At 44.9% G+C, this 19,376-nt stretch overlaps 1 protein-coding gene across 1 annotated transcript in view; it reads right to left on the reverse strand.

Moving 5' to 3' along the window:
* DHX29 (DExH-box helicase 29) overlaps positions 1 to 19,376 on the reverse strand; it is a 1,004,292-nt gene that overhangs the window by 879,728 nt on the left and 105,188 nt on the right. The gene's annotated exons all lie outside the window — the stretch shown is intronic.

The raw sequence follows: 19,376 nt of genomic DNA on the forward strand, positions 1-19,376 counted from the left end.
TCTAGTTAATAATTTTCAGAACCATTAAGTGCTTGGGGCGGGCTAACTCTCTAAATTAATTTGCCAGGAAAGAAACAGAAGGTTTGCCTAGGTTTTGAAACTCCTTCCCTCTATACTCCAGGGACATCTTTAAGTCCTATTAATTCACATAAGCTGTGATTTGTGTACTTTGTCAGAACTCCAGGGTGCTAAGATATCTTGTTTGACTGCACACAAGAGTAACAACACCAGCCTTCCCCTAGTAGAGAGCAATGGAGATGCTAGTAAGTCTGCTAAATTTATGATGAAATACAACAGGGAAACTTTGGCCTAGTAACCGAGTTAACTCGAGTCTATGTCCCCCAACATCTAACTCCAGTATATTTTAAGTTTAGGGCAGTCCGATAAAAAAGTTGAATAAGGTGCATGTTTCTCCACACTGTCTCAAGCAATCTTTATTTTTGGACTAGTCCCAGCTGTGCAACCAGTGGATAATCTTAACCAGGCTTCAGTACTAGCTGCACTGGTGGCCGTATGTCTTGCACAACCGTATGCAGTCTGAGCGATTTCCTCATCTCTTAATGGTCGCCCAATCTCTGCCTACCACATCTTTGGACCTGGGGTTTGCCTAATAGCCGGATGAGATTAATCCATTATATTTCTGACAATATATATTTGCCATTTGTTTTGGTAATCAGCCATTTCTCAAAAGAAGTTAAGGATCTCCTTACAGTTGCAGCTGTTTAGTTAATTTATGTATTATCAATGTCTCATTTCTAGGTATTTCAGCCTCTACATTTAAGACAGGCCTAAGATTAAATTATTTTTGTTCAGACAATTTTAGTCCATCTTGGTCAGATAAGCCCAATATTCTTTTGCATCCAGCCCACCTCCAGTGTTCAAACCAACGCCACTGCTGAGGTGACCTAGTGGCTGCCTGAAATGGGTGCCAGCAGTAATGGGATTTAAGAGAGTCATCTACTGATCACTCCTGTGTCCCATACTGCTAGTGTGGTTCTAGTCATGGGGGGCCCATGCTCTTTGCCTCTTCAGCAGCCATGGTATTTTTCAAAAGGGAGCCCTGCTATCTGGGTCAGAAAACACCAGTGTTTATTGTTTCTGCTCTGCTTCATTCCAACATGTAGTAGTTGGGCAGCTAAGTAGTAATTAGGTTCTCTTGCCTCCTGTAGGGTGGCACATGATTTTCTTAGACCTCTCCCTGCCCACACAAATTAGTCAATACGTTTTTGCAACCATTCAGGAGTACCAAGCGGTGGCTGAAGATGCAGAGCCTGCTCCAATAAGAGAAATGTAGGTAGTGCTATCATTTTTACGGCAGACAACCTGCACAGCCGGGAAAGTCCTCCGATCTGCCTTATTAAAGGTTATGAACGAAGTCCCTGTAATTTAAATATGGTGTCTTATCTGGAGGTACTTTAATTTTAATGCCCACGTTTTGAATGCTGCCCTTGACCGACACCCAGGAGATCTGTTCTCTTTGCTTTGATGGGGTGGAAAGGTTAAGGATCTGTAACTGCTGAATATCAATTTAAAACCCCAACACCTGGCCAACTGTGTCCAGCTCTTCCAGAACCTCAGGTAGCAAGTGCATTGGAGTCGCAAGTGATTCAAAAACTTAATCATTTTATAGATATATTTTAAGTGGAAATTGTCCTATATTAATCCCCTTGATGCCCGTGTTTTCAAGCACCTTTAAGGCCATTAGTACCACATACATCTCGAACAAAAACAGAGAAAAAGGGCAACCCCGTCTCGCCCCCCCTTCTGATGTCAGCTGTGGAGTCCCCATTGAGTCAGAAACTCATGAAGGGCCCTGGGTAGCTACTGAAGATCCAGGTTTTGAATGTGGGTCCAAATACAAAAGCCTGTAGGGTGTCAGAAGGAAGGGCATATGGACCCCGTCAATCGCTTTTCCTGTATCGATCGATAAGAGGAGTGCTGATTTGTTTGTTCTTTTGACATTGTCCATGATGCGCAGGACCTGTTTCAGTGCTATCTGCACAGCTGTTACCGGGGATAAAACCCGCCTGGCCCAGGTCTGTATCAGACTCTGCATGTGTGGGCCCCGTCCACTAGCAAGAATTCCTGTAAACAGGCGCATGTCCCCATTCAACAGAGATAGGCCTGTAGGACGAACACAGCATAGAATCTATCCCTGGATTGTACATAGAGTATAAACATTTTCCAGTTTCTTCAAAGAAATTGTACATTCGGGCCAAGGTTTTGAAATATGTCTGACATGACGCCATGTGGGCCTGGGATTTATGATTATTTAGCCTGGCAATGGCTTCGATTACCCCCTCGCCAGTGTTTCCAGGGAGTATGCCTGGGTGCTAGTGAGTTTTGGTATATTCACAGTTTGGAGATAGAGCTCAATTTCATCTTTTGGTTTATTTTTTGCTATACACAAAGAACTATACAATTCTCTGAATGCCCGAATACCATTGTCCTTATTGGTTACTTGTTGGTGAATGTTTCGATGGAGGTTACTCTGTGTCTTGCTACTTTGGCACCAAGTTTACAGGCTAATAGCTTACCAGCTTTGTTTTGCCTTTTGTAGTATGCATGTTTCAATCAGAGTAGGGCACAGTCAGCCAGATCTTTAAATTGAGAACGTCCAAATGTACTTATGCGGGAAACCCTCAGCACTTCAGTTGGTTTGTGTATTTCCTCTAGTTCTTTAACATTTTTTTTCAGCTCGGTTTCTCTTTTCTCTACCTATTGTGGTTGGCTGCTGGTAAGATTAGGGTACCCCTGAGTCACAGCTTTAGTGAGTCCCAAAGAGTGTTCATCCCATCATCTCCCTATCTTTCTCTTGAATTGACAGATTGAATGCCTTCAGGAGGAGAGGGAGCTTTGCTGGTTTCGTTATTAAAGCATGCACTTCCTAAGGGAATTCTGCTGACCTGGCGTTTTGATAAAAGTGTGAATTGGGGTGTGATCAGATTCTGATTAACTTCTATCTCTGAGGAGTACACCTGGCTAGTGGTGGGGTCCTAGAATATACTCCAGTCTAGGGTATGTCGTATATGTTGCAGAGAAAAATGCAAAATCCTTCCTGTCTGGGCGAGTGCACCATTAAATATCCCTCAAAACCATTTCCTTTAACCACTGCAGCCTCTTAAGAGGAATTTGCCCGTCTGGTCCACTCACAGTACTGATCTGTCTGAATTCAGCTCCTATTAGAATGTCTCTATCTGGAAAATGCATTGCGTTTGTAATTGCTTATCTCAGAAACGTTTTCATCCACTTCATTGGGGTATATACTGATGCTACTTTAAACGAGTATCCTCTCACTGCTGTCCACAGTGCAACTAGTCTCGCTTTCACATCATCCATCACTCCCTTAACCTCACATTCAAATTGATTCGCCAGTAGAATGTCTGGCTCACCTTTTTTCTTGGGTTTAGAAGAAATATGTTGTCTGGAGACCCATTGCAATTGTAGGCTATGCCAGTCCTCCTTAAGGAGGTGAGTTTCCTGACGCAGACAAATGTCACTAATAGGGTCGAGTAGGAGTGAAAGGACCACAGGCATTTCATGCAGCATGGGTTTATAGCTACTCACGGAGGCGGGTGAAGCGCACTTTGACATGTAAAGCTTCTCTACTATAGGTGTAAATGATGGGTAATTTCCCCCTTTTCCTTTAACTTCTCTCTGCAAGAAAAATGGAACATTAAACTTTTCCAGCTCTACCCCACCCTTTACAGTAAAAATAGGTCAATTAAGTCAGTCCTATCTCTTCCTCTTTGAGGGCATCTCTCACAAGGTATTAACACTTCTTATCCTTCACCTGCACCCCAGCTATCGGGGTCCATCTGCATGTGATAATTTATTGCATTCTCATCCAGCTGCCAAGGCCAGGCCACGTAATCTTCTCCCCAGCCCTCCACAAGGTGCAACCCTTCACTTAGAGGCAGTGATCTGTAAACGATTCAGAAGCGCCTAGAATGCAAATGGATTCAACGATGTGAATCAATTAACTACGGACTTAATACATTGGAAGAGTGGCATAATTTTGTCACCTTTTGTCCCTGAATTTGGTACTTTACTGTTTTGGCAGTTAATGCGAGTTGTGATAAATTCTAAATTATTAACTTTATTTCAATAAAAATGCATTATTTACACTCTGGTATTCAATCTAATGCATTTGTGTAAATTTACTGAGAATGTTTAGGACATCCTCTTATTTCCAAATTGTCCTCTAACAGCCAAATTGATTTTCATCTTCTTTAAATACTATAGGTTACATTTGGTATGTACAGCCCGAAAGTCATCCTGCTGGTGGAGGACACACCTTCTCACACCAACTCCTCTCTTTGTCCCCTGTTTCTGGGAGTGCTTCACATTTTCTAGCAGAGGGGTAGCAGGTTGTCTTGGGTGACAACTGCTGCAGATAGACAGGAAAGGCTACAGGAGGATTGGGCAACAAAGTGGTAACTTCTAAAGTCACCTTAAATCCGACCCCAACAATGAGTTGGGTTTAATGTACCGATTAGTCTGATGCCTTGGAGTAATATTTTTGGTGGTCCAAATTAAAGTCGGCACTTAGCGTGATGGTTAGTGAAATGCCCTATCAGCCAATGGGAATTGCTACAGCAAAAACAGCAATTTCGTGTTTTTACTCTCAGGGCATGTTAAACACCAAAGGAACATGCCCTTCTTTTTGATATTAGGCACCCTGTTTGGTAGGCTTCCAAGCCTTCTCCAAGAGTGGCTTACTAATATTAACAAGCATTGGCAAAGCCAACCGGTTTCACCTATGCAAAATCTATTGTATTTGTCAATGTTTTTTACATGTTGCACAGTTAAAGAGGCACTTCAACATGACTGAAAGTAAAAAAAAAAACCACTAAGCGAGTGTGACCGTGACAGTATTAGTTTGCAAATACAATTTGTGCAACGGTTAGATATTGCAAAAATATGTTTTTTTAAACTTAAGCCTACAGACTTTCTTTATAAAGGTGAATCACCCAATACTCATTTGGTTTTGCTGAGGGTAGCCATTATTTGGTGGTGCTATTTTACCAGCACTTGCCCAAAAGATCGCAGCTGCATCCGGAGGAGGTCGGACTTAACGTGCAGTGATGACCCCTCGCTATTCACCAGTAGCCTACTGTGTCTGCAAGCAACTGGAGTCTTCCAATCCTAAAAAGTAGTCGGTAAATTGTTCAATTTGGAACCTGAGCATCTGATCACTTATAATCCCGGCACTGGCACTTCACAAAGATGCCTTGTGATCCTCGCCAAATCAGTGTGCTTTAGATTGTCATAGGTGTATATGAATATGCCGATTGTTCTGCCACAATCACATGTTTTTAAAACATAGTCATTATTGGAATCTCGTCATTTGCTCCATGGTGCACGATGCACTGCCCCCACCCCACACCATCTGAGCCTCCTTCTGCCACAAAGAAAATGTCTGCAAAGAGATGGGGGGTCCTTCTAGCCGAAACAACATGCACCAAACACCGAAAATACATACATAACAGCAAGTTATTCGGTGTCTGCATTTTCAAGAATTAAAGAGTCATACTGGCTTTACTAAAATTAACTCATCATGCTCAAATCAAAAACAAGCTACGATAGGAGAAATGAGTGGGGAAACTGGTCAAGCAGCAAGACAAGAGAGTGTGGGGGACAGGCAAGCAATAAGGAAGCAATAATGAGGACAATAGCGCTTTGGGGAGGGAGCTACGAACGATGTGGGAAGCACGCCGCGGAGGAAAAGGAGGCCTGCAGATGCATCTGTATGGAGTGCTAAATAACACATTTAAAAGAGTACCTTCCAAAGTGCGTAGCCAGTGGAAGGACACTGGCCTCTAGCCACTGGCCAGTGACCAGAAGCGGTACCTGGGACATGCTCCATGGCAGGGACAGGCAAAGCAGGTGCTGACCAGTCAGAAGTATGACATTGATTCTAATGAATGGTAAGTACAGGTAAGTAATGGGTGAGTTCTAAGCCTGTTTTAAGATTATTTTTTTCCAATACGAGTGATTTCACAAGTACAGTGTGGGCGAGTTGGCAGTTGAACACTACCTGACAAGGCTACATTGGCAGGTCTACAGTCACGTTTTCACCTTTGTCACTGTAGTAATGGCACAATCAAGTGCTGCGGTCCACTAGTCACATTTAACTTACTAGCCCATGGTACTTCTGGTACCATATACTTGGGTTAAGGTAGCTAAGCCAAATCAGGTTTTAGCCAATTGTACACATACTTTGGGAGTGAGCGCACATGTACTGGGGCCTGGACAGAAGGCCCAGTGCACTACAGAGCCGAAAAACCAGCAGCATCAGTCCAAAAACTTAGGGGGTGATCATTCAAATAGAGATCCTTTCCTAAAGATACTCACTAGGTTTATACTTCCCAACATTACATGACCCGCCATCCTGTCAATATACATGCCTCTGATTCACCCAGTGTGCTTTTTTGTGCTTATTCTCTCCCTTCTGGATCTTCTTATCCCATGTCAGGACTTCTGCCCCTTCTGCTTTTTCCCCGCAGCCCCCAATCCCTCCTACACAGTTTCCCGCCTGCCGCCTCCCCTTGCTCCTTACCTGTGCTCCTGCCACGTTCTCCTTCCCGTCCCTTCTGCCTGTGCTGCAAAAGCTCCTCCCACCACCGCCGCACTCCTCTCCCCTTCCAGGACCTACTTGATGGCAGCCGCGACACGACCCAATTGGGCAGGTGCCTAGGCCTAGCCCCCACTTATTTGGACCATGTCCACCAACCAGTCAAGGCTGTTTCGGACCCGGCTCCATCACCTCAAGGCTCCCACCTCACTACTTTTAGCTCTCTCTATTCTCTGTTTTCACCCCTTGTGCCTGTCAGCTTTGAACTACTCACTTTTTCTGGCTCTGCCTCATTCCTCGTGAGCTCTGTGCACTCTCATCCCTCGTGCTTCAGAGTTGTCTACTCTTTCACCTGTGTTTATCTGCCTCGGTTTCATCTCTTGTGCTCTTTTGTGTTTGCTGTGTGCTTTTTCTCAGTTTTAAGCCTTCTGTCCCTTAAGTTGTGCTCCCCGCAGACCACACCCACACCCCAGCTCATTTTCCCACCTCACACATCCACCTTCTTCTTGTAATGTGGTATCCACGCCCATCACACCCTGTTCTCCCCCCTCCACCCAAGACCTACTTAATGGCAACCGCGCCGTTGGTGCACCAAAGGCAAGCCCGTCTGTGCCTGGACCAGGCTCAGTGACAGGAACCCTGGTCAGATCCTTCCCCAGCGATATTCGCAGCACTCCTTTGATCGCTCAAAAAGGGACGCCCCTCCTCCCCCTGCTGCTGCACTGCACATTACGGTAGGAGCTTTCAACTTCACCCACTGCCAGTCCTCCTGCAGCCAGCCACGCATACAACCCACACAAGCATCATCAACGCCCCCACCCAACACCATATGCCACTGAAAATTTGCACAACACTCACTCGAATGCATGCTGCTCAGCAAACATGAAACTGAAATCTAGAACCTGCTGAGCACTGACCCATCGGACCTCTTCTTCCTCACTTGAAAAATAGCTCAGTTTCACATCGCACCGTATTTCTCTGCGGGAATCCCAGTAGGCTACAGATCGCACATCAGGACCGCATCCACAAACCAGAAGGACTCACTGTAATCTATAATGAATCCATCAAATGCTCAGCATTTACGAAGAACGTCATCTTATTCATGGAACATCTAAACTTCAAGCTGCAAATCTCTGAAAACTTCACTCAGAATAGAACACTCTTCTACTGACCACTCGGACTGCAACCCAACTTTACGATCCTCATCACGGACTTCATAGCCCCACTCACCATTGACTCCACAGCCTACATACTTCTCAGTAACCTCAGCTTCCACCTAGAAGGCAGAACCGACCACTGCTCCACAGCAATCCTCGAAAGGCTGGGCAACATCTTACTCAGCTCGTCTCAGGACCAACACATAATGTAAGACACACAGTGAACCCCGTCCTCACCACCAGTGACAGCATCAAATACAACTCCACCTCGCTGCTCACATGGACTGACCAATTCCTCATCCACTTCCTAATCAACACACCACAAGTCAATGCACCCACCAGTACCAGCCTACCAAGCCACAGCTGGGGAACAATCTCAGAAACAGATTGGCTTAGCGCCCTCAGCACAGATCAAACAAACTCTACAGAAAACCTCAATAAGGACATTACCAATTTCAACAACTGGATTAAGAGCTGTGCAGACTTGCTCACAGTCATCAAAACTGACGGTCAAAGAAGATCCAACAAGCAGGCCCGCTGGTACATAGAGGACCTTTGAGGCACCAAACGGCACTGTGAACAGCTAGAGAGGAAGAAGAGAGCCAGCCACAAAACCACTGATGGAACAATCTACAATGCTGCACTCAGACACTACCAGCAGCAACTAAGAGACACCAAGAAAAGAGCACAAGCAGATTGTATCGAAGGAAGCTCCAACAACTGGAAAGGAGATCCTCTCGATCGTCAAGCACTTCACCACACTCTCGGCCTCCGTCAACAGAATCACCCCCTCCCAAGAACTCTGCAATGACCTATCAAACTTCTTCCACAGCAAAAGTGCAAACATCTACAGCAACTTCACAAACAAGCAAAACCCTAATAAACTCATCGCAATTACTACCAAGAAAGCCCCCTGACCGGATGGACAACCCTTGCCAGAGACGACACAGCAGCAATAATGCAGATCATTCATTCAGGGACCCCAACAGATCTCTGCCCCCATCACCTCTACAACCTAGGAAGACCACCAATCAGCACCCCCCTCACCCACATCATCAACACCTCCATCAGGTCCACCATATTCTTGGATGACTAGAAACGTGCAGAAGTCAACATCAGCCTCAAGAATACATCAGCCGACCTCAACGAACTAAGCAACTTTCAACCCATCTCCCTGCTCCCCTACCCAACCAAAAAGATCGCGAAGAGCATCAACAAGCAACTCTCAACCCACCTCGAGATCCACCACTCCTGGACAACACTCAATCAGGATTCAGAAAGAACCACAGCAATGAACAGCACTCATCGCGGCCACCAACGGCATCTTGACCATCCTGGACCGAGGAGAAACAGTGGCCCTCATCCTGCTCGACCTATCCGTGGCTTCAGACACTGTCTTCCATAACACTCTCATCAGAAGACACCATGAGATTGGCATTCAAGGATTCAAACTTAACTGGATCTGCTCCTTCCTCATGGGAAAAACACAAAGGATCAGAATGCCAACCGTTCACGTCAGAAACCAAGAACCTGACCTACTGAGTCCCCCAGGGCTCATCCCTCAGTCCCACCCAGTTTAACATCTACATGACATGGCTTGCCAACATAATCAGATTTCAAGACATCACCATCATCTCCTACGCTGATGACTCCAACCTCCTCCTCTCCCTGACTGATAAGACAACCACCACCAGAACCAACTTCACCAACTGCATGACCATGGTAGGCGAGTGGTTGAGAACCAACTGCATGGAACTCAGTTCCGACAAGATGGAAGTACTGGTCTATGGAAATCAGACCATCACATGAGACTCCACCTGGTGGCCGTCATAGCTATGACCAACATCCACTTGACAGCAAAGTCAAGGCATTGAGCACCTCATGCTTTGACATCCTATTCATGCTGGTACAGATTATCAAGAGGCTTCCACAGAACACCAGACGGACCATTATGCAAGCACTCATTACAAGCAGGCTTGACTATTGCAATGTACTCTATGCCAGATTCTCCAAGCAACTCCTTAACAGACTTCAGACCATCCAGAACACTGCTGCAAGACTTATAATCTACCTCTGACAATCGCACCACAACCCAAGGAGCTTCACTGGCTACCCATTCACATGCTCAGCCGATTCAAACTTCTCACGCACACATACAAAAGCCCAACATAACACTGGACCAGCATACACATACAGCACCCTACCAGATACCTATGCTTTGCCTCATACTCACTCACACTGCATTCAAAAAAGCAGAGCATCTCATCACTGATTCACCTTCATAACACCCAATACATGGAACGACCTCCCTCCAACACATCAGATCTTCCACTTCGCTTCTTGAGTTCCAAAGTTGTTGAAGCCCTGGCTCTTCGAACGACTCTGTGGAAACTAAATGCACGTGCTCAAGCGCCCGGATACCCTCACGGTGATTAATGTGCCATACAAATCGTTCAAACATAACACTATGCTTCCTAAATCTTTGTTACAATTGTCAAAAAATCTATTTATAATAACCATATTACACTTTATAATACATGCCAAAAACTGTAAAAATCTTAGGTTCTTGGACCATTTTATTATTCCATGTTCTCATTTTCCCCTCACGTGCGCATATCAAGCCATATTTACTTCATATGAGGATGCGCTCATCTATCTTCACAACAGCAGACAGTGACAACATGTGCTGACGCTTCTTTCGATTTTTGACTCTACCTCACCCACTGAGGCACTGAGTCTTCATGGATGATAGCCCGAGTCTAGGTTTCTCTGACGGGAGACTGGATCTTCATCTGAGAAGGAACTGCACAGAAGTACAGACTTTTGAGAAGGAAGCGGACGGAGATCCTGAGTGAAAAACTACAAGAAATAGACTACCCTGCACATTGTCTAAAGGGCCTGGAAGAGCGCCAAAAATAATAACAGGGATTCTCTGCTAGAAATGAATAACAAAAACAAAAGTGGAGAGGAACGTCTGTTACCATTTTAGCACAGCGTCTAATTGTGTAAAAAGATTATCAAGAAGAACTGGCGTATTCCTAACTCCAATGGTCTCAACTTGAACATTCCGCTGTTTTCCTTCAATAGAGTGCAAGCCTAAGGAACATGTTGGTCCACACAAGACCACGGACAATGGCGAAAAAGGGAAAATGTGGAACGAACATTATCGGACTTGCCACTGGTTATGGGTCATTACCCTTGTGGGACATAGAAACAAGGTAATACATTCGTGGATTTGGGTCTTAATTACCAATGGGAACTGTGTAAGCATATAACCTGCAATTCAGAGAATGTTCAATGCCAATGTGGTTTTCAATATGTGGGCATGACGATAAGACGTATGAAGGTGAGAATTCTGTAACATATGAGCACAGTGAGAGGCAAAAACTCTATCACAATACTCTCAACACACTACCTAGAAATGAACCACTCTGAAAAAGATCTCTGGTGTGCAGTGATTGACAGACCATATATCCCAACATCAGTAAAAAACATTTTGCAATTTTTATCGCACCGTGAACAGAGATGGGTTTACAGACTCAAAAGCAGTGAAGAGGGCTTAAATGACTCTATTCCTTGGTATCACCTTAACGACACACGATAAGAACACTTGTTAACGTGGTTTGGGTGTTAGAACAGGGCAAACATCTTCATTACAGGTTATACATCTGAAACAGCATTCATTGAATTATAAATGGTGCTCCCGGTTTTTGGTATTTATTTTTTTAACATTTCCGTCTGTATTTATCCATATTTATTTTGTGCATAAATGAAGTTGTAAAACTGTACATTTCCATATTTATTTAACTGATAGACACACACTCATACTTTGAGGTCTCTCTTGATTTAGCTATTTAAGCTGCCAAATATTACGCAACAATACATCCACTAAATATTAGCATTATACCACAAATATATGTTGACATATGTCATTATTTAACGAAATTTCATCCTGTTTTTTTAATTTTCCATTCTGTCCATCTGCTCAGCTGTTGAGCTACAATTCACGAAAGACAGCACGGAGAGTCACTTAGAAGAAGCACCATTTTCTGTATTTATCTACTTTCAAAAATAAATGCAGACAGAAAACATTGTTTTCTGTCTGTATTTATTTGTTAAAATCCGTAAAAATGGAAAACAGGGAGCCTTAATTATGAATAAAATCTAGACTATTAGGAGGGAAATAAAAGCAGCCAATTTAAAAAAAGCCATCCCTATGTTTATTCTTATTTTGGGTTGACATCTTTTGAAGGACCTAGCAGGATCATCAGATTGGAAGGTTAGATAGACCTGAGGGTCAAACCCTCCTTTTAGGGGGTCCACTACAAGATGTCTGCCGAGGAAATTGAGATTCGAATAGACCACACGAGAAAAGCTTTGTTCCGGAGAATAGGAACAGAGTTAGAGAAAAAAGAGATAGTGACGAAAATTATCTAAGTAAGAATTGGGGTGCCCGGAAAAAGGCTGCCGGTTGAATAATTATTATAGCACCAGAAGGCTTTAACACACCTTACAAGATGGCCGCCAAAAGGATATTCACGACTATGAGCAGAGTCAATGATCGCGGTCAGTGCAAGCATTATCACATTAACAAAAAGGTCTGAGGTGGATACTAACAGTAGCACCGAAAGGCTTCAATACACCTTATTTTTTTTTTAAATATATCTTTATTGCATTTTATCGTTTCCTGATACAGTATATTACAAGCATCATCATATAACACCTTGGTTACATCATCACCATACATATAATTCAGGGCGCTTCTTGCCCGCATTTTCAGTACCATTTACATCTACAGTGTAAGGTTACTCATACATTTACGAGCTGTAATGAGCTCCTACAGCCCGCGCATTCTGCCAACTCCAATTGAAGGCCAGAGTGAAAGTGTTTAGTGCACCTCTTATGGCTGTGAACAATGATTTTCAAGTATAGCAATGCTTCCAGACTAAGGCTGTTTATGCTTGGGCTCAGCTCTTAAGTTGTAACAAATAACGTGTCCTATGCAAATATCGAGTCTGGCCACCAGATATTATCTTTTATAACTAATCAACCATATCTAACAACAACAAATAATTAATCAAAACACAGGAGACATCTGATGGCCGAGTGAACATGTGCCTAGTGCTTGGTGTGTCATCTGGGTGCAGTCGCGACTGGTCTAGCGTGCGGGTGTAACTTGTGGGCTGCCACTGTTCCTTCTCGTGCAATTATATTATCGTGGAGGGAGCTGCTAGCGGGAGCTATTTCCGTATAGTGTCATGGGGGGCACGCGGGTGTTGCCCACCTCAACTGCAGCGGTTGGGGCGACATATGGAGGTATTGCAGCATCTACATTCAGGCGTTTTGCTAAGTGTCAGGCCCCACCCGCTGCGCAGGAGGCGCTTGTGGTGTGACATTCAATTCCGTGAGCAGTCTGAGCATATCGTCCCAATCCTGCGCAAAGGGAAATTTGCGCAGCCCCGCCGTTTCTTCCCTATGTAGGGTAACGCCCTCCGCCTGTGCCCAGACCGCAAGAGATTTCATCCAATATAATGCCTCCGGCTTCAATACACCTTATAAGATGACCGCCCGCCAGGGGAGGCATAAGGGAGGCACAACACAGAGAAATATCTTTATTTCTCCTCGCTTTTCGTCTTCCTGCAGCACGCATAGAAAGAGTAAAAAGCCTCGTGATTCTTTTTGTGCAGGAAGGTTTCACTTCCTGCACAAAATAAATCATCCCCACAACGCACGCACCCTTGCACGATAGTGCAAAGGTACCTGCGTTGGCGCTTGGCAGCCCATTGTGCGCCGGAGCAGGGGAAAAGGACAGGAATGCGCTGTATCTAAGAGATACGGCACATTCCTGCCCTTTTCTTTTGCCGCAGGGCAGCGCCATTGTACTGTCCGCATCCATTTAGTGTTATGCCTCTCACATATGATTAAATAGGTTAAGACATGCAATGCCATTTTCCTCGACTCATGAGTTTCCTCCACCCAATGGGAGGACTTGATGCTTCACTGGCTGTTGCCTCAAATTACAAATTACATTGAATACCAAGGGGCATATCATCAAGGAGGCAATATAAAATTATCGCCGCTTTTGCGTCTCTTTTCGGACGAAAAGCAGTGATAATTTTATCGCGTTTTCAGCAAGGTCACGCTATCGCGTGAATTAGCTCCCTTTCCCGTAACGCCCACCTTTGCATCTCTAATGAGATGCAAAGTGGGAGTTCTGTCCCAAAATAACTGGAGAAATGTCGCTAACCGACATTTCTCCAATTATCAATGGGCACGCTAACAGGCATAGCGATAAGAAAAGTAGCGCTAACCTTGGTTATCGCTACTTTCCTTATGCCTGCTTTTAGTTTGACTTAGCCATTATATCCAATGTAAGGTGGATATCATTGCTAAGTTTGCTCTGCCCTACCAACAAGCTATCACCAAACTTTGTGAGATTATCGCTGGATTTCCAGCGATAATCTCACATTTGGCAGTTAGCCCTTGGAATTTTATCGCTTTTGAGATAAGCGTTGCTAATAGCACGCTATCTCTGCGATAAAATTCGACGTTACCAGGCGATAATAATCCTAGCGCTAAGTAAGCTTAGCGATAATTATCGCCGATCCTTGATGATATGCCCCCAAGTTAGGTAAGTAAACCAAACTTCTATGACTGTTGTACTGACTGCTAAAACGCATTGACTGATCCTGTGTCTCTCTCACTGTGGTATTGATCAGTTTTACTAATCTATTTAACATCCCACATCAGCTGAGTAACACTTCAAGTTACATTCCTAGCAATTTCCGGTGAATTCCAATCACTATTCATCGGTATACAGAGGTAATTATTTATTAATTGCCACATCAGCTGGCTCTAGTATCTATTTGATTTGGGTTAAACCTTTATTAATTTACTTATTTATACAAGTGTTCAAAACTATCTCTGTCCTGATTGGCATACAGGGCTGCTCTTATTTTCAATTATTTTTCAATACCAATAGGGCTCAATCTTCACAACCGGTACATACATAAAACAAAAGTGAAAGTGTAGTTATGGTTAGCTTTGATTGCGACATCACAATGAATATATTTTAAAAAAACATCAGAAATGCGCCTAAAAGAAAACCACAGTTAATGTTCAGTTATGGTTATGAAAGAAAACTGAAAAACCATTGAACTTCACAACTTTTGGTTAGGAGTACCGTTATGTTCCCTAACCTAGGCCTAAGTAGAAAAGTGACCTTTAATCTACATTTGTCCTAACTTGCTCTGCATAACAGGTCTATCACTGACCTTTTACCCAGTTATGTGCTGAATACATTTTTACTTGTTTTCCTGAAATTAGCCTAATTTATTATGTATGAGGATTCTTATTAAAATCCCCTGCACATGACGTACATAACAGGAATAACATACTCTGTACATAAGTCATTGCTATCTTCATCGTAGGGCGACAGGGCTACTTTGAATAATTACAATAATTGATTTAGGCTCATCTACATAATCGTACTCACAACATATCGATTGTAGTAGAACCCCCGAGGCTACCTTTTTGGTATAAAAGAACCACACCTTCAATAGGTAGAAGGAGAAGACGCTTCTACGCTGACAAGACACGGAGGTCCCTGCATGCTGAAACTTCTACACGCAGTGGTCTGACATCCCTTGCGGGGTGTCCAACTCGTGACCCATCAGATAATGGGGTTGGCTCTATCCTAGGGGATTCTTGGCTTTACACCCACATACATGCTAGGTACACTTAGGTAGGGTCTGTATCGTAGGAGTACGCTTGATTACTGTCCTGTTTATATGCCTGCATATATTCACTGTTTTAGCACCATGGTAAAATTCTACCTTCTATTTATTCTGTTGGTACTTGTAATCATTTACATTTACTTCTGTCTATTGATTGTTGCAGCAAATGTTTTATACTAGAATGACGCTGGATCAATGAATACTTATTGCAAACATCCCCAACGTTTATTCTGCGTATCTCTCCGAGACCAAGTGAGCACGATTGACTGAGCTAAAAGTACTGTACGATTTCCACGATCCCTGAAGGGTCAAGCGTTGTCATGTTCAATGGTTGCCAGAAACTATTCGCTCCTTGGTAAGGTTCGGGGGCTTATAGTGGCACTGTGAGCTAGCTGGTCTATAGGCTGACATATCCTGTGGGGGTGTCTGGAATCAGTGTGGACACCACCAATCCCTTAGTTTATGCTGTCCTACAAATGTGCAGATCCTATGTATTTTTAGGAACTACACAACAGCACAATGCATAACTCGCACAATAGCCATACAAACCATAACTCTCACACTAAGTGATCTCAATGAGGTTACAAATTATATTACATTTCACATTTCCCTTACCACTTTGACAAAGATGACTATAAAAGTAGTATCATTAAGTGGTTTGTTTATATGTTGTTGTTTGATTGTATTTCACTTTTAGGTGTTGTTATAAGTCATAAGCATTCTGTTTGGTTTGAGAGTTATGGATTGCATGACTGTTGTGCAAGTTAAGGATTGAGATCATAACCATAGATTTTGATATTGGTGGGTTTTTTTAATTTGAAGCATAACTGCATTTTATGTGTGGCAATTTTAGATATATTTTTTAAATATATATTAAAGTGTTATAGCCAAAGCTAGCTATAACTTCACTGTAACCTTTGTTTTCAGTATATTTAGTTTTTTTAAAGTCATATACCACATGCAAGGCTTCCATGCTATCTCCTTCTGTGCAATTACTTAATTTGTGTGCAAGTCATATACCACATCCAAGACTTTCATGCTAACCCCTTCTGTGCAATTACTTCGTTTGTGTGCAGTGGAGTTGGGTACGTTTGGCCAGGACTTACACCAAGCCTCCATGGGCAGCCAACACTCACTGTGCATTGTGTTTAGCCATGCGCTGTGGGGATGGGGGCAGGGTCTGGCTCAACAGTCCACAGGCAGATAACCGATCTGCAGTCTGTGCAAGGGGGAAGCCAGGCCCTGCACCAATTACACATGGGTGGCCAACCACCACTGCACACGGCTGTTGACCTTAGAGCCATGCGGTCAACCTTAGCAGGCAGCCAAGACCATCATTGCATGGCCTTGCGTTGAGAAGCAGGCTTTGCAATAGAGCCTGACGTACAGCAAAGCATACGGCCAAAACTTCAGGGTAAGTCAACTCCTGCAGCATACAGACTTCAGCCATGAGCCATGAGCAATGGAGATGGTCGCAGTGCCTGGCCTGCACCCAACTTTCTGTGGGAAGCCAACATCCACAGCACACTACCTTCAGCCTGGTCCCAGGGCTCTGCATCAAAACCTTTGCAGTTGGTCAACTCCAGCCATATGTAGTGAGGTTGGCTGCAGGGCCTTGAATGAAGCCAGGCCCTGCTCCCAACCCTCAGTGGTAGATGACTACATGGGCTTACCTCCAGACCACGTACCCAGTTCTCGGCTGGCAGCCAACCCCCACACACAGCCTTCGACTGTGAGCATCTGGTTGGCTGGAGTGCCTGGTCTGCACCCAAATGTGTGGGCAGCCAACATCAACCACATAGGACCTTCACCCTTAAGCGTTCAGGGTTGGGTGCTAGGCCTGGCCTCTACCCAACCCTACACCCAACATTTTATGGGCAACCAACCTCTGCTTCCTACAGCCTTTGATGTGCATAGCGGGATTAGGCTGCAGAGCTTGGACAAAGGTCAGGTCTTGCTCCAACCCCACTGCGTGCACCCTCCCCCCAACTGTGTATTTTCGCTGGGCACATCAGTAGTGCACTGACCTTTTTCAACATTTTTTAAAAAGATTCATGAATCCTATACTGGACCTGTTAATCCTGAGGCCCAGGAAGGTCAGCAGCACCCACGGAGGCACCACAATTAGCAAATTCAGCACCAAAATTGCAAATCCTTTTTTTTTTAATAAGCAAATTGATTGATTTTAGTGAAAAAGCGAGCACAAAGAAAAACAAAAAGAGAAGACCAGCAGCAAGTAGAAGCATCAGTGCACATCAGAGACATGATGACGTTATGACAGCAAATGCGTCCTAGATATAGATAAGCATAAAAGAGTAACGTCCACCGTGGCCCAGAGTGCCCCGGGAAGTTTCAATCCTCTATCACCTCCAGCCATTTGCCCCACATTTTGCGGTATTTCTTTGGGCATCCCCTGGCTTCATACAAGGGCTTTTCCTGCGCTGCGTGCCATCCCACCACCCCCGCGCCATTGTGCCATGGTGGGCGCCGTCGGGTTCAGCCAGCTCGCCGCAATGTCCCTCTTGGCCACCATTATGGCTGTGTTTAGAAAGAGTTTGTCAGCCCTAGATCCATCCATCCCGTCGGTGACCCCAAGAGTACATGCAGTGGGTTGAGAGGAACCTCCCAGTCCAGGACCTCAGTGAGTTCTCCCACAACTGATTCCCAAAAGCATGTAACTACTGAGCAAAGCCGTACCATGTGGTAAAAATCAGCTTGTGGTGGACTACAGCGGGGGCATGACGCGTCTGATCTGAGCCCTGCGTGGTGGAAGCGCAGCGGTGTAAGGTAGGCAGCGTGGAGGTAGTATATTTGGACTAAACAGAGCCTTGCCGAAGCTGTGATTGTTTTAGGTGACATTAGCGCGTCTTTCCAAGTTCCCGAGCCATCCCTCCCAGCGGTCTCGGAGGCAGTGTAGTGCGTTGGGAGTGTGGTTCGTGAGGGAATGATAGATGAGGGAAATCCCCCCTTTCCCCAGGTTGCCAGTCATGATTTGGGCTTCAGGCAGGCTGTATTCAGGTACGGAGGTGCCCTCTGAGATGTGGGAGTGGAGGGCGTGGCGCAGCTGCAAGTAGCGATAAAACTGTGAAGGATGCAGTGAATACCGGGTTTGCAGGTCTTGGAAAGTGTGCAAACGGTCCCCTCCCCATACGTCTCCCAGCTTCAAGATCCCGATGAGATCCTACGCTCTGAAGCCAGATAAATTACCGAACTCCTGGAGCCAGGTGCCCTGCCAAAGTGGGGTATATTGAGTCAGTTTGCCCGACCAGCAGGTGTGGTGCAAAGAGGCCTGCCAGGCCAGAAGCACCCCCCGCGTGACTGTGGGAAGGGTTCTGGGGATGTTGCTACCGTACAGCATCCCGTGGACGCTGGGCAGGCCCGGGACATATAGTTCCAGTCTGTATGCTGGGTCGGACCAGCCACCGTTAAACCAGTCATGTATAGTGAGGAGCCGGGTTGCCCAGTAATAAAGGTACAGGTTTGTTATCCCCAGACCGCCATCGAAGGGCGGGATCTGGCACTGGGTGAGGGCTAACCGAGGCCTCCGACCTCCCCAGAGGAACTTGGCAGCTAGACTGTCTATCTCTCTGAACCACGTCCATGAGAAGAGCAAGGGTAAATTCTGGAGTACATATAAGAACCTGGGTAAGATCATCATTTTAAATAAGGCTATTCCGCCCATAGGGTTCAACGGCAGCGCTTGCCATCTGAGGAGGTCAGCTCGGACCTTTTTCATTAGCGGGGCTACATTGAGTGACCAGGCAAGGTCTGGGAGGTGGACAACCCATTTCCTGAGGTACTCGAAGGACTGTCTCCGAAGAGGTATTGTGGTCTGCCAGTTGAAGCACTCCCTCGAAAGATGAAGGGGGACCAGAACAGACTTAGCTGAGTTCAGTCGGAGGCCAG

Source organism: Triturus cristatus, chromosome 2_1 (assembly GCF_964204655.1).
Source record: "Triturus cristatus chromosome 2_1, aTriCri1.1, whole genome shotgun sequence".
Taxonomy (NCBI): domain Eukaryota; kingdom Metazoa; phylum Chordata; class Amphibia; order Caudata; family Salamandridae; genus Triturus; species Triturus cristatus.